We start from the raw sequence: 13388 nt of genomic DNA, 5'->3' as shown, positions 1-13388 counted from the left end.
AACTTAGCTGTTTGCTATGCAATTCTAGACAGCCAAAGTAAGCGCACTGCTGGTGCACATACCGTAAAATGTATGTGCTCAACACAGCCAGAAGACCAAAGCAGAACACTCTGAGATACTCTGAAGTGTTCATTAGATAGAGGAGAAACTTTCTAAGAGGAAAATACATACATTTAGCCAATACCTTTGGGGAGGGGTGTAGTAACACTTCTCTCATGGCAGTGCCAAATGTTAAAATAGAGTTGCATACTGCTCAGTGTTAGAAGAGATTTTTACAAAGAAATACTCAAAAAAAAAAAAAAAAAAAAAAAGAGTAATTTTCCATTGCTAAGGCAGCTAGTCTCCAAAGGAATTCAGGCAAACCTGAGTGTCTGTGACCACACTTCCTTGTGGTTACAGATGTACCGGGCACTGCGCAATCCCTGCTCTAACATGCCCTGCATTGATGGCTGGAAGTTACTGCCTTCTAGGCTTTAGCAGCAGAGCTGCTCCTGCAACTCCTCCCTGGCTTGTGTGGGTCCAAAGGAGCCACGTTAGCTAACTGAACTAGATCTTTGCTAGCACAGCTGGGTATTAGTGACTCAGGTTAGGGAGAGCTCGTACAGCCCTACTGAAAGGTCTGGAGATGCACTGTGCTCCAGCAGAGGCAAGGACTGGGCAGCTGGAGTGCTCTAAGGGCAGGAATCCACTGAAATGGCAACAATCTGGGGACAAGGAACATTCCATTGATTTTCCATACAATTCCTCTAGCAGAGTCATCATGATTCAATGGAGCACTCAAGCATGTATTTGCACATCTCTAAGATGAATGGGATGGAAGCTGAGTGAGCCCAGGATGTAAGTGCTGTTGCTTTCAACAGAGCAGGATTTCATCCCTTCTATATAAGGACTTTGCACAAGGGGCCTTGGGACCCTCCAGCTGCTCAAAGTACAAGAACAAGAACTTTTGGCTAATCAAAGACTGAATCCATCTTGTAATGAGAAGTATGGGCCTCTGTGACACCTCTGCATCCCCTTCTATTCCACATGCCAAATACACAACTTAAAAGAAATGGAAATCAAAACTACCTTCTTGCATCTGCACCAGCAAATTCATCTCAGGGGCACATAGCACCTCAGACACTCTTTATTTAGGCACCTCATGTATTTATCCTCAGAACTACTCCATGGGATGAGGCAGTGCTGCTAATCCTGCAGTTCTAGAAGCTCAGTTGGGAAGTTTCGGTGCACAGTGCCACACAAGTAGTTTACCATCAGGCCTTGCTCTCCCATGGCTCATTCTAATGCTCCCATGCTCAAGACCATGTCCAGTCTCATGAAATGTTTTACAGAAAGTGGATTGCCTTGTGTGCATCATATTTTAACTGCATGAAGAGATCTGACTACCACATTCAAAGCTGCCCTAGAAATCTCTACTATTGCCAAAAACACTACACAGAGTTTTTATGAAGCTCTTCTAATGAGAGAGACAAAAGATTGCTGTGATAGATAAAAGAGGAAAATGTTGCTGAAGAAGCATTGTAGGAGGGGCTTGACACTGATGGTGAGGGGCTGGGCAGCAGAAAGGGCTGTGCTTCACAGGGGGACTTTCCCAGCTCCTAAGCAAAAGGAAGTGGTGGCTGTTGTACATTTCTGGAATTGACTGTTGCATTTGCACAGCATTTAACAGCACCTGATGCTGGTTCATGCCCAAGCTGCTCAGGCGCTACCTATCTGTAAAATACAACTTCAAATTCAACCTCATAAAGTCTTAAAAATCTGAGGTACAAGTGAAGAGTTTTGCAGGAGCAAAAGTGAAGCAAACTAGAACATTATGCTCTCCTATAGCTGAAAACTTGAAATAAATAAAAATGGAAAAGTCAGAAAAAGATCTTAGGAAGTTCCTATTCTACTTCTCTCTTTGTAACTCTGTGGCATCTTGCCCTGTTTATTCCACCTCCAATATGGGCTTAAGGACCTCTACTGAAAGAAATTCTGTGACCTGAATGAGCAGTTTCTCCCATTTCATTACAGTACTGGTTAGAAAGGATTCCTTAAAGTCAAGACTCTTTCTATTATTCAACTCATTCACCATGGATATGGCAGAGCATTCTTGCGCCCTGTAATAACCTTTTACAAATCTGAGGACTGGTGTTAAATCCATTCTTAGCCTTTTCTTCTTTAGATTAAACAATACCAGATTTTAAAAATCTTTCTTCCAAAGTCATCTTTTGCTTGTCCCTTTCCTCCTCTATGTTTTTTTATATTTTTTTGTTCTTTTTCAAAGTTACCTCTTTGTAACTGTCCCTACCCAAGGCCATACACAGCATTTCAGCCAAGACATCAGTTCTGAGAAGAGATAGAAGATTAATTTGTGGTAGAAAAAATAGATTTTTGGTAAAAATTGCACTGAAGACTTAACTGCCACTTGCCGTGTCATTCATTGAACTGCACTGAGTCAGACCTTTACAGGATTTAATGATAAATACCTTTGTTTTGATCATAAACCACTGTAATTGCAATGCAAAAAATTCTCTATCTTTCCTATAATCTCTTCTATCAGGTAGAAGAGTGTCAAAACCTTGCTAAAGTCAAGGTGCATATCATCTACAGATTCCCATTACCCACAAGGCCCATTACACAGCCAGGAAAGAAAATAAGGCTCATTTGACATAGAATGATATATAAATATTGATTTCCAGATGCTTTACTTCTTACAGAATTTTTCTGAGGATTGAAGTTCATTTGACTTCTTCAGTAACTCAATTCCCTCTTTTGCTTGAAAAAAGGACAATATTGTGCTTTTCTAGCTATCTAGCTCTTCATTCCCTCTCCACAGTTCCCAGGATGACTACTAATGACTCTGAAAGAGCTTCAGACAGTCCTCTAAGTATCCCATACAAAATTCATCAGAGAAGAATGATTTTTCTAAAAAATGAAGTTAAATTAATATCCTTTTCTTATTCTTGCCTCTTTTTTTGTATCTGATTTTAATCATGCCATCTGCATGCTCACAACTGACCTTGCAATCTATGAGGATGCAGGAACCCCACTTCACACACAGGCCTTCTCTGCATCCTTTTTGCAACTTTTAGCCTCATAATTGTTCAGTTGACAGTGCTTTTGGCTTACCTTTTACTCCCAATGCACATGAAGGATGATTTTTTTCCTGCCCTTGGTGCTGCAGCCTTGTAGTGGTTCAGTCCACATTCCAGGTTTTCTTGTTTTGTCCTTACATGCTCCTGGTAACCTTTCATATTCAATCCATAGTATCTGAGCATGGCTTCTTCCTTCTGTGCACATGCTGCTCGGTCTGTCTGCTATGGCAGGGACTTTCAAGCACTGTCAAAGCCCTTTGCTGCCACTGCAAGCTGCTCTCTCTTGATCAGTTCCATGGCCAGTTGCTGTGGCCATCCCACCATGTAAGTACTTGAGGTCTTTTTCTGTATAATTATTATCTACTAAATTTTCAGGTGGTTTTAGTCTTCTCTATGCCAGGCTTCCAGCAAGTAAATAGATCCAAACTGAGGTAACACCTCTCCTGTTTTTTCCTTGCCTGCTCTTTCTCTCATATTGCTATTCAAGTCATGCCAATTATCCCACCAAGGCTCTGTTACACATATTAAGTCATAATTTTGATCTTGCATTAAGACTTCCAGCTCCACCTGTTTATCACAAATATTTCTTCCATTAGTATACAGACTTCTAAAGTATTCAGTGGACTGATTCACTACTCCCCATGTCTCTCCTGAAAACCTATTTGAATACCAACATCACTGAAATTTTAGGTCCCCATCAGGCTGCTCTTGTTTATGCTAACTATTTTTTTTCCTAGTCAACCCCTCCCTTAATCCTACTTTAAAGCTCTTCTAACTAGGTTAGCAGTTTGCTGGATCAACGGCATGGAGCCAGTGCAGCAGGAAAATCTGAACACCTTCCAGTAGCATCTCAGGCTATGGCAGGCAGCACCCCTTCCTGCCCACACCTGCTTCCCTGATACAGCAAACAGCAAACCTCTCTTCCCATTAGAAGAGGGTCATAGAGGGTCATCAACTTTTTCAGCTATTCCTTATTTTGGAGGAGGGCTGGCTGCAAATCTCATATTTGGGGTCAGGTATGTGATTTTTCCTTAGCACTAGGATTTAAGTATTATTTGCTCCCTCGATAACATGCCTGTTCTTGATTTCCACATCTGCCTCAGGAGGGAGCCAGCTGCATCCCTCCCTGTGGGGGAGCTGTTTCCTTCTCCACTGAAGGTGCTGCTCCCTGCTCTTGGTAGTCAGTCTCTTTGTGCTTAGAGGTGTCCTCTCACAATGTCCTCAGGCCCTTCCTGACTCCTTTCCCTGAAGCTCTCTGGCTTGACACCAAAGACACCCACAGACACAGGCACCTCTCCAACCTTCCCCACTGGAAGGGAGTGAGAGGCCTCCTTCATAAAGCCAACCCAATGCAGGGTCTCAGTCATCCAGGATCAGCATTCCCCACCTGAGTTGCACCTCCCTGGTGCAGACCAAAGTCAAAGCTTGTCTTAACGAATGGGTACAGCCAGACTGATTTCACTGCACTCTTAAGCTGAGAGGTAGAGAGCTGCTCTTCTCTGGGAACAGGCTGCATGCTCCAGGGCGTATCTTCTGTTCATGGCCATCAGCATCAGCCTGGGCACAAACCCACAATGAGATAGCTTCAGCCAGTCCTTTAAATATCCTATACAAAATTCATCATACCCAGAGGACTTGAAAACACCAGAGAAGGGAGCCTTACAGCTTTCACATCACAGCTAGCTCATCAAGCTGACCTGCTTGGAGTCCAGGCAATGTGAGTGCATGTCTCACTGCTTCTCTACAGACAGCATGTTTAAAAAAGACTCTTCTGCCTCATTTTTGTAAATGTAGAAGATGACAGTCCTGCCACTGCAGCCAGTCATGTGATATTTTTTCCCTCCAACTATGTTATGTTCTAATGAAGGAACATTTTGTTTAGCATGTGAAATAGTAAATATCCCAAATCATAGGAAAACATACAATAGTTGCATTTTGTTATAAACAATGAGTACCTACTAGGAAAACACTAGAAGAATGAAACCCTCTCCCTTTTCCTGTTGACTACGTGTGCTTTGCTTTCAGGCAAAATGGCATTTCCCTCCAAGACCTGAATCACCGTTCTTTCCCAGCACTTGCTATCAACATAACTTCCCAAGTTATTGTTATTCCTCTTATTGATTATTACTGCCAATACACATAATGCTTATGCCAGCATGTAACTCCTCCAAAGATGGTGCAAATGTCCTCCCAAGGAATCTGATCACTCACTCAAAAAGGTAGGGGAAGCTATGAAGAACTAGCAGTAATAAATGGGATACCAATTGTACTAGAACTATTGTAGTTTATGCACCTGTTCATCTGAATCTGTTGTTTTATACAGAATGGGGAATTTCAAACATTTTAGTTACTGCTGGATCTGAGTTGGACAGATCAAAGTGATAATTATCATATTCTAGAAATCTTTATTTTTGATGATGAGGTTTTTTAAGCTGGTAACAACACAGAGCTCCAATTGCAAAAGCTTAAAATTGCCTCTTCAGTAGAAGCAGGGCTTTGATTTCATCTAATTTGACCCTTCCACGGCACTTATAAGTGCACTCCAGTGCGGCTAGAGATAAAAACTTTGAAATTTAAATGTGCAACTTGCAGCTGAGGTTGAATTTGTGAGCTAGGACACAGAGTACCTTTTGATGAGCAGCAGTTTTCATTACAGCTGTCAGAAAATACCTCCCCATTAGGAAGCGATGAGTACATTTAATTCAAGTCCAACCCTTCCAACATCATCACTTACAGACACTCTTCTGCTCTGTGAGTGAGGTTCTAATAATACACTGAGCCATGTGGGACACACCAGGGTGATTAATGCTTGGATGTGAGCATGTACTACACATAGTATATATTTCCCCCTTAAATGAATATATCTGGTTTTCATTGATATTGAGGTAGATTTGCTCTGTACTTGCCCACAGGAGGAAGCCTAGAACTGTGGGATCTATCATTCAGTAATAGCTCCTGATAACACTAACACTTGGAACATGGCAAAGTAAAAAATGTGAATTCATATTCACTTTTAATAAACTGGGGTAATTAGTCAGTTGAAATGCAATAGAAAGTGACAGCCTGTGACACATAAAAGACTGCAGACTGACAAAGACAGAGCTATTCTTCATTGCACTAACATCCGTTTCTTCATCAACATTGAATTTTTTCAGTCTCTTGGCATTTCAATTACATTATAAAATGAAGGGCTAAAATCCTGTCTCTGCATTTTTTCCTGTCCTCTTTGAAACTAAAGTAAAGAAAAGAGAATAGAAGAGAAAAATCCTCTCCTCAATTTGCTTCTGTGTCCCCTGAAATGATGTCAGTGGGTCACGGTATCCACAGTACCTGTGGCGCATGCAGGAAAAGGTGTTCCAGCCTTGACTTCATCACAGTGCTGCTGGGACTGTGAAATCCCACCTAAGGGAACTGCCTGGAAGACAGTAAAAATGGGGAAAAATATGTAAATACCCCATCAAAAACCTTTCTGACTAAAAGAAATGCAGCCATGAAACTCAAGATGCTTTAGACACTCCTTTGTTGGCATCATCAGTATTTCCCTCTGCATCCCCAGTGCCCAGCACCTAAGGAATGACTAATGGGCCAGTTGGGCAACCCATTTCTGACAGGTCATGTTTCCACCTCACCTGCTTCCCCTTTCCATCCATTGTTTCCGTCCATTCTTGGGCTGCAGGATGCTGGGAGCCGGCCTTAGCAGCACAGCTGGCAGGGCACCTCACCCACCAGGAACGCAGTCTCATGGTACTCCAGCAGAGCAGGGCTGCCTTCCAGCTCACCTTTTGGGAGCAGCCATGAATCAGATGGCTCTGCCCAAAATATTCCTAGTTCTTAGTTCCCTCTTTTTCATAATGATTTTTGGTAAGGTCATCATCTGGGGATATGAATGGTGCTGTCTTTTAAATGGGTATGATGAGCCATTTGTGCCATTTCAGCATTTGGTGCAGTTAAGCCTATATAGAGAGAAGCAATATCTTTTATTGGATCACCTGGGACAACAGTCAGAAACAGACCAGATTCCAGGTGCAGGAGTCCTTCCTCAGGACTGAAACAGCCTCACTCAGCACCTTGGATCAGCCTAGTGACCAGAGCACTGCTACTCTTTCCACTCTTCAGGTCCTCTGGAAATCTTACCATAGGCCTGCAGCAGAGGAAGAGAAATGAGCAGAAAGTACTTTTACAGGAAGAACAAATTAAATTTAAACTCTCTTTTTAAATGACACACGGGCATTTTGCTGTGCAAAGCTTCAGCTTGTTGACTGGTGAAAGATCAATGACTTACCTTCCAGGCATGCTATTTTGTTAATTTTTGTATATTGTTTTGAGAGGCTCAGATGGAAGGCACCAAGGTTGAGCTGTATAATTTTCTCAGAAGCCTCATGGTCTCATTTGGTTCATTCATATGTCAAAGCAGGTTTTAATTTCTCAGTTGTGGGGCTTAAGTCTTAAAACACACCAGCAGCTAGAAGGTCCCCTTTAAGTACTTGAATGAAAGGGTCAGGTTTTCAACTGTTTCTAGTCTCCTGCAGTTCCTATTGTTTTAATAGAGGTGTGCTGTTCAAAAAACTTAGCTCCCAGCTGTAGGCATGAGCACTTCTACTGCTGCTAATACTTCACAGCACAGTCACTACTTCTATCACCTCAGTGAAAAATGGATCTAAAGGGGATTTGTAGCTTAACTGGCATCCATGGAAAAATGGTGACGATCTGAACTGCCTCCACTGCCTACCTTTGAGTCTTCTTTGCAGTGAAAAAGAAGTAATAGCAGAAGTGAAATAAGCAGCCATATATTTTGAATAGATCTTACAAGTCTCAGAGAGGGTAAAAGGCAAAAATATGTTAGCAGCATTATTTGAATTATTAATCTGTGAGCAGTCTTAATAAAAAGTATTGCCCCGAGGTGTTCCTGTCAGTCCTTCCATCTGTCCCTAAGGTGCTCTGCAGAAGGTGCAACGTAAGCATTGTGTCAGGTTGCTGAAGGCACCTCTTATCTTTTCCACTCTCTACCTGGACTTCTTGTATCTGATATCTCCCGTCTATTGATAGTAAAGTATGTTTTGATAACTAGGTAAAGTAAAATGCTGAATTTTAAGCAGTCAAGGGTATGAACTTGAACCTACACTTAAAAATTTGAAATTCATTGCCTAGGATTTTTTGTGGCATGAAGTATTGACTTGGGCAACAACACCAGTGAAACTAAATAATTTTGTACCAGCTGAGGGCTCTGCACTCAGGGAACTTTTCACAGGTAAGGCTTTGTTCTCACCTTCTTCAGCCAGCAATATTCATGGTCAGAAATTGAGTCTTCCTCTGCCAGGTCACTACAGAAGTGAGATAAATGTGGAGATGAGGATGAAGTCTTAATCATAGTTTACTTTTAACCCTTAGGTTTTGTTCATTACCTCTTGAGTTATTCATTCTAGCAAATCACCTAGACTCTGGCAGAAAATACAAGGGAAATAAACTGGAGGCTGTTTTCAACTTAAGCGGCCAAGTGGTTAAAGGACTAGCATGTAAACAGCTCTGCTGCACCTATGCTGTATTATGGAGTCCAGGGGGATTCAGCTTTAATCTTGAGAGGGAGTGTGAGGGGTTTGTTTTTCACAGGGGCTTTAGCCTACAGTTAAGTGCAAACACCTGCTGAAGTACTGGTAATTAGTAGGTAATTAGTAGCTAATGTTCTTAGAATTTAAAAAGAAAAGCTTACATAAGTAATTACTTACTATTTCTTATAATGTGCTGCTTTTCCTGAGATTTCATATCCCCAGAACATTTGCCAAGTTCCTAGGTTCCTCAACATACTAAATTGTTTATTAATTACACACGTATATTGCTTGTAGAAAAAATAAAATGCATTAAAACGCTGGAAACAGGAGTGAGTTATCTTTTAAATTACAGCACAAGACTCATTGGAAATGACAGAATTCACAGAGGATAACAGCTTTAGGAGGAGCATTAATTTGGGGCTGGGGGAGGAGGATGGTGGTGGCTGGAGCAGTGAAAGCAACAGCTGGTAGCCCTGAATGAGTGTCTTTTGGTTGGATAGGGGATAGAGAGAGACAAAGTGAGAAGCAGCATTTGAGGTGGGTGTTTTGCTCAGGACAGTAAATGCATAGCACAGCTGTGGACCCCCCAACTGGATTCATGCTTTCCCAGCTCTATTCACACATTTCAGGTGTGCTACAAGTTAAAGGCCGGTCTGACTCCACAGCAAAGTGGTTTGCATTGTATTTTCTCTCTTGTAGAAGGATCACTTTTGGATCAATGGAAGAGCTAAAATATCTGCCTTGTCAAACTCTTTATGCAGTCAGTACTTGCCATTTTCATACATGAGAACTCTTTAGGGAAAGCTTTTCTACATGCTTTAGACAAGGACATGGAGATGATGCAGCTTTTGAGGCTGTGATTGCAATTAGCAGCTGCCAGCCTTGGTCTTGCAGAGTACGGGACATCCTTTGTACGAGGCAGAAGAGCAGAGTGCTGCTGAGTCCCCAGCTGCAGCTGGGTGATGCTCATGTGTCGTCGTGTAGGGCCCTGCTTGCAGCTCAGCGTGAGCCCTGTCCTCTGTGGCAGTGGGGTACACACCCCATCCTCTCTGATGTTAGTTCTCCTTCGAGGTGCAACACAGGCAAAAGCAGGTTTAGTAACAGCAAAGACCATGCAAAGGCAAATGGGAGATCTACAGAGTAGTCCTTGCAGGGAAGTAGTTGAATGTCACCCTCCGAGCTCCTGCACTGGGGGGACACAAAAGCCTTGAGATCTGCCATCTTCCCTGAAGTCGTGCTTGCAGCAAGGCCAAGGGGACAGCACAGCTTTCTCAGGAGTTTCTCACGTAGGACAGGGACTTCTGAAAGACCTGGCATGGGAAAACCTCCCTGCCTCTCAAGGCAGTTCATCTGTTTGAAGGCGAAGCCTTCCGGACAATGGCCCTTGTGATGGTGGGGAATGGTCCTGGAGATAAATTCCTTTATCCTGCTTTACCCTACTTCACTTAGGACTTCCTAAACTAAGAGTTTGTGGGGTAGTCTGGACATAGCTGTGGTGTTTTAACAGAGTGGTGATTCAATTGAAAATGGAGCCACTCTTTAAAAATAAATCATAAGCTGAAGTCCTTCTTTTATTGTTACTATTCACAGTTTTTTTTGTTTTTATTTTTTATCTTGGCATTGAATAAGAAAAAACAAACAAACATTCACAAATTGGTCTAATTGAGATGAAGCTGCTGGTAGGCACCAACTTAGCATACAGCTTGGGCTTCCTCAGGATTTTAGGTCCTCCAGCATTCTTATTATTCTTTTCCAGTCAGTTAAGCTGAATGCAAATGGCAAAACATGAAATTAAAAGGGAAAAAAAAAAAACAACCCAACAAACCAAAGGGGAAAATCGCTTCAAAAAGTCCTCCCAGAAAACAATACCACCCCAGGGTGGAGGAGAGTTGGCTGTTTCAACCATGCATAGCTCTTAAGAAAAACACCCACATTTTCATGCAGAGCTCTAATACTAGCTGACTAATCTCTTTGAGGTGTTGACCTTGGAAGGCTCCAAACCCAGCTGTATCTTAATAACAACTAATATCAACTCCTCTCACACAGAGGCAGCAAGTCTCTGAAGAGGTGTATAAGTGCTAGGGCAGCATTTGTTTCCTGAACAATGGGTCTGCTTTCTCCTGGTGGAGACAAGCCCAGCAGAATCATAGACTCATAGAATTTTTTAGGTTGAAAAAACCTCTAGGATCATTGAGTCTAACTATTAACTCAGCACTGCCAATTCCACCACTAAACCATGTCTCTAATTTGCTTTAGATTCATACACCATTTACCACGATTCAGGATTTCCTGAACTGCAAACAGCATTGCCTGTCAGGGCAAATAAAACCTCTGAATGAAGGCATCTGAGGTGATGAAGGTATTTGTCCCTGCAAGGCCTTATGAAAGAGTGGCTTTATGTCTCTCACAATGTTCCTTTCAGTAAAAAAGTGCTAGCTTCATTTTTCAATTAAAAATAGTGCATGGTTCATACTTACGTGGTAATGATTTGTAAAAGTATTTATGTTTCCTAAATAAGCAGTAATTAAAAAAATTAAACAGCAAATCTGTGGCCCTTTAGGAGCAATTTCCTGCCACTGTGTTATGCACCAGGGATGTGTGAGGCTTCCCAATCATAGCTGGGGACCAAAGCAGATTATTTGCTTCAAAGATCTCAGTCTATACATTCAAAATACAAAGCACCATCCCTATGCTTTAGTATCAATAGTGGTATAAGATGGAGAAAGGAGTTGTTGTGATTTACTTTAAAAGGAAAAAAAAATATCCCTCAGCCTATTTTAATTCCTCATTCTCACAGAATATTTTGCTTAGAAAGAGAAATTAAGTTACTATGGAAGGATGTATGGTAAGAATATTGACATGGGAAAATAGTCTCATATTCCTTGAGTTGCAATGGAAAACTCTTGAAAGAGCACAGAAATACCACACAGCAGTTTAAAAAAGGAAGAGCAATTAATTCAAATAATTTTGAACACAAATTTGCTTTAAAGTACAAACACAATTTGGCCAGGACATTGGATTAATGGATCTTGCCAAAGGGTTTATGGCATTAAATAATCTAATCTAGCCATGCTTTCAGACCTGAACAAAAGACCAATTCTGTAACTCAGTCTCCTCTCTGAGCCCACTCCATGTGCCCTGGGGTTCCTACTGCAGTCTTATTCAGCTTTTCCATAAAAGCTAACCTTGAATAGACATCATATTTTTACTGTTTCTCCAGCATGTACTTAAGATATGTCTCACCATGAGGACTGAATTCAGTTGCCTAATCAGAAGTTTCAAATACTGTTTTTGATGCCCCATGGCGCCCAAGGCATCCACCAGGGCTGGCAGATGTAGCACATCCCTGAGGGAAGGCTCATGGCTTTCTGGACAAGGAACTATTTCTTGTCCCATGTCTATTGGAAAGACAAGGCTTGTGTTGTACCAGTCAAAGCTGGTGTTGTAATGAAGTGATTGTACATTTGAATTCCACTGTGATAGCTGGTTTTATTATTATCAAGCAATATATTCTTACTATATTCAGAGTGTTGTTTGTTTTGATTCTCTGTGAAAATTTAAAACCAGATGGAAAACAGTTTTTCTGAGGCTACTACATCTTCCTGGAGAGTTACTGGAGAGATGAGCTGCATAATGACATTTTGTAGCTTGACTTCTGAAAACTGATTTGATTTCAGGTCAGTCTTTTTACTTTTCATGCAAACTGATGGCAGATAGCAGAGCAAAAATACACATTCTTCTCCCTTTGTCTAACTGATGCATCATTTACCCAGCTGATGTATCAATCTACACACTAAGAGCTGTGTGCAAACATAGGATAATATTTATGTATTGTAGGCTAATTTTGCTCTCAGTTATACCCACTCCACTCTGCTCTTTTCATTGGGGTTGACAGGTGTAAATGAGAGAAGCTGATTTTTTACTCTGTGACCTTATAATGAAATGAGTGAGATTCTTCAGGGCTTGGTTGCCTGTATCATCATCATCATAATAATAGTGTAACTGCAGTAATCTTATATGGCTTCACTGCTGCCCCAGGGGACTGGCTCCGTTCACTTAATTGGCGACTGGATGACGATCCCTCCTAGTCAAGCTTGCCCTGAGTTAAACCTGGGATAGCAGTGGGTAAAAGCTGGAGCCATATGATGACTCTTCAGTGGTGCCTGGTGTGTGTTTCATTCATAGAGAGCAGAGATACCTCGGGTTTATTACAGGAATGTGTCCATATCTGAAATCACAGAAGATAAGTACAGTTCGTATCCCATTCCAGTCTCAACAGCAAGGATCTGAACTCAAAAGGGTCAAACCCCCATTTCTCCCGTGTTCAGGCATGGACAAATGAGTGAATCCATGTGGGGGAGTAGCAATCCCAGGCTGCACTCAATTTCATTCTCCTAGGGCTCTTGAAAATGCTTTCTGAATTTTACAGTAAACCTACACACAACCAACTGGACAATATAAAGACAAGAACAGGCCAAACAAGGGACAAGTGTTGTATGCATCTTAATATTCAGTTCTTGTCTAGTATTTAGTGAAGTTTTCTGCTTGGTCTAAACATGTAATTTGGAAGCATTTCTTGATAAAAACCTTTTTATAAAGACGTATGGCTGCAGACACATATTCACAATTATTAGAAACTTTAACAGGTTTGCATAAATAGAAAGGGCTCACAGCCTTTGAGCCTTCAAGAGTTAGATGAGATGAGAAATGGATAGAACACTAAGAAAAGCCACACTAAATTGTACTATGACATCAAAGAGATCTT

Source organism: Pyrgilauda ruficollis, unplaced genomic scaffold (genome assembly GCF_017590135.1).
Source record: "Pyrgilauda ruficollis isolate IOZ18807 unplaced genomic scaffold, ASM1759013v1 scaffold41, whole genome shotgun sequence".
NCBI classification, from domain to species: Eukaryota; Metazoa; Chordata; class Aves; order Passeriformes; family Passeridae; genus Pyrgilauda; species Pyrgilauda ruficollis.
This window is presented reverse-complemented; position numbering follows the sequence as displayed.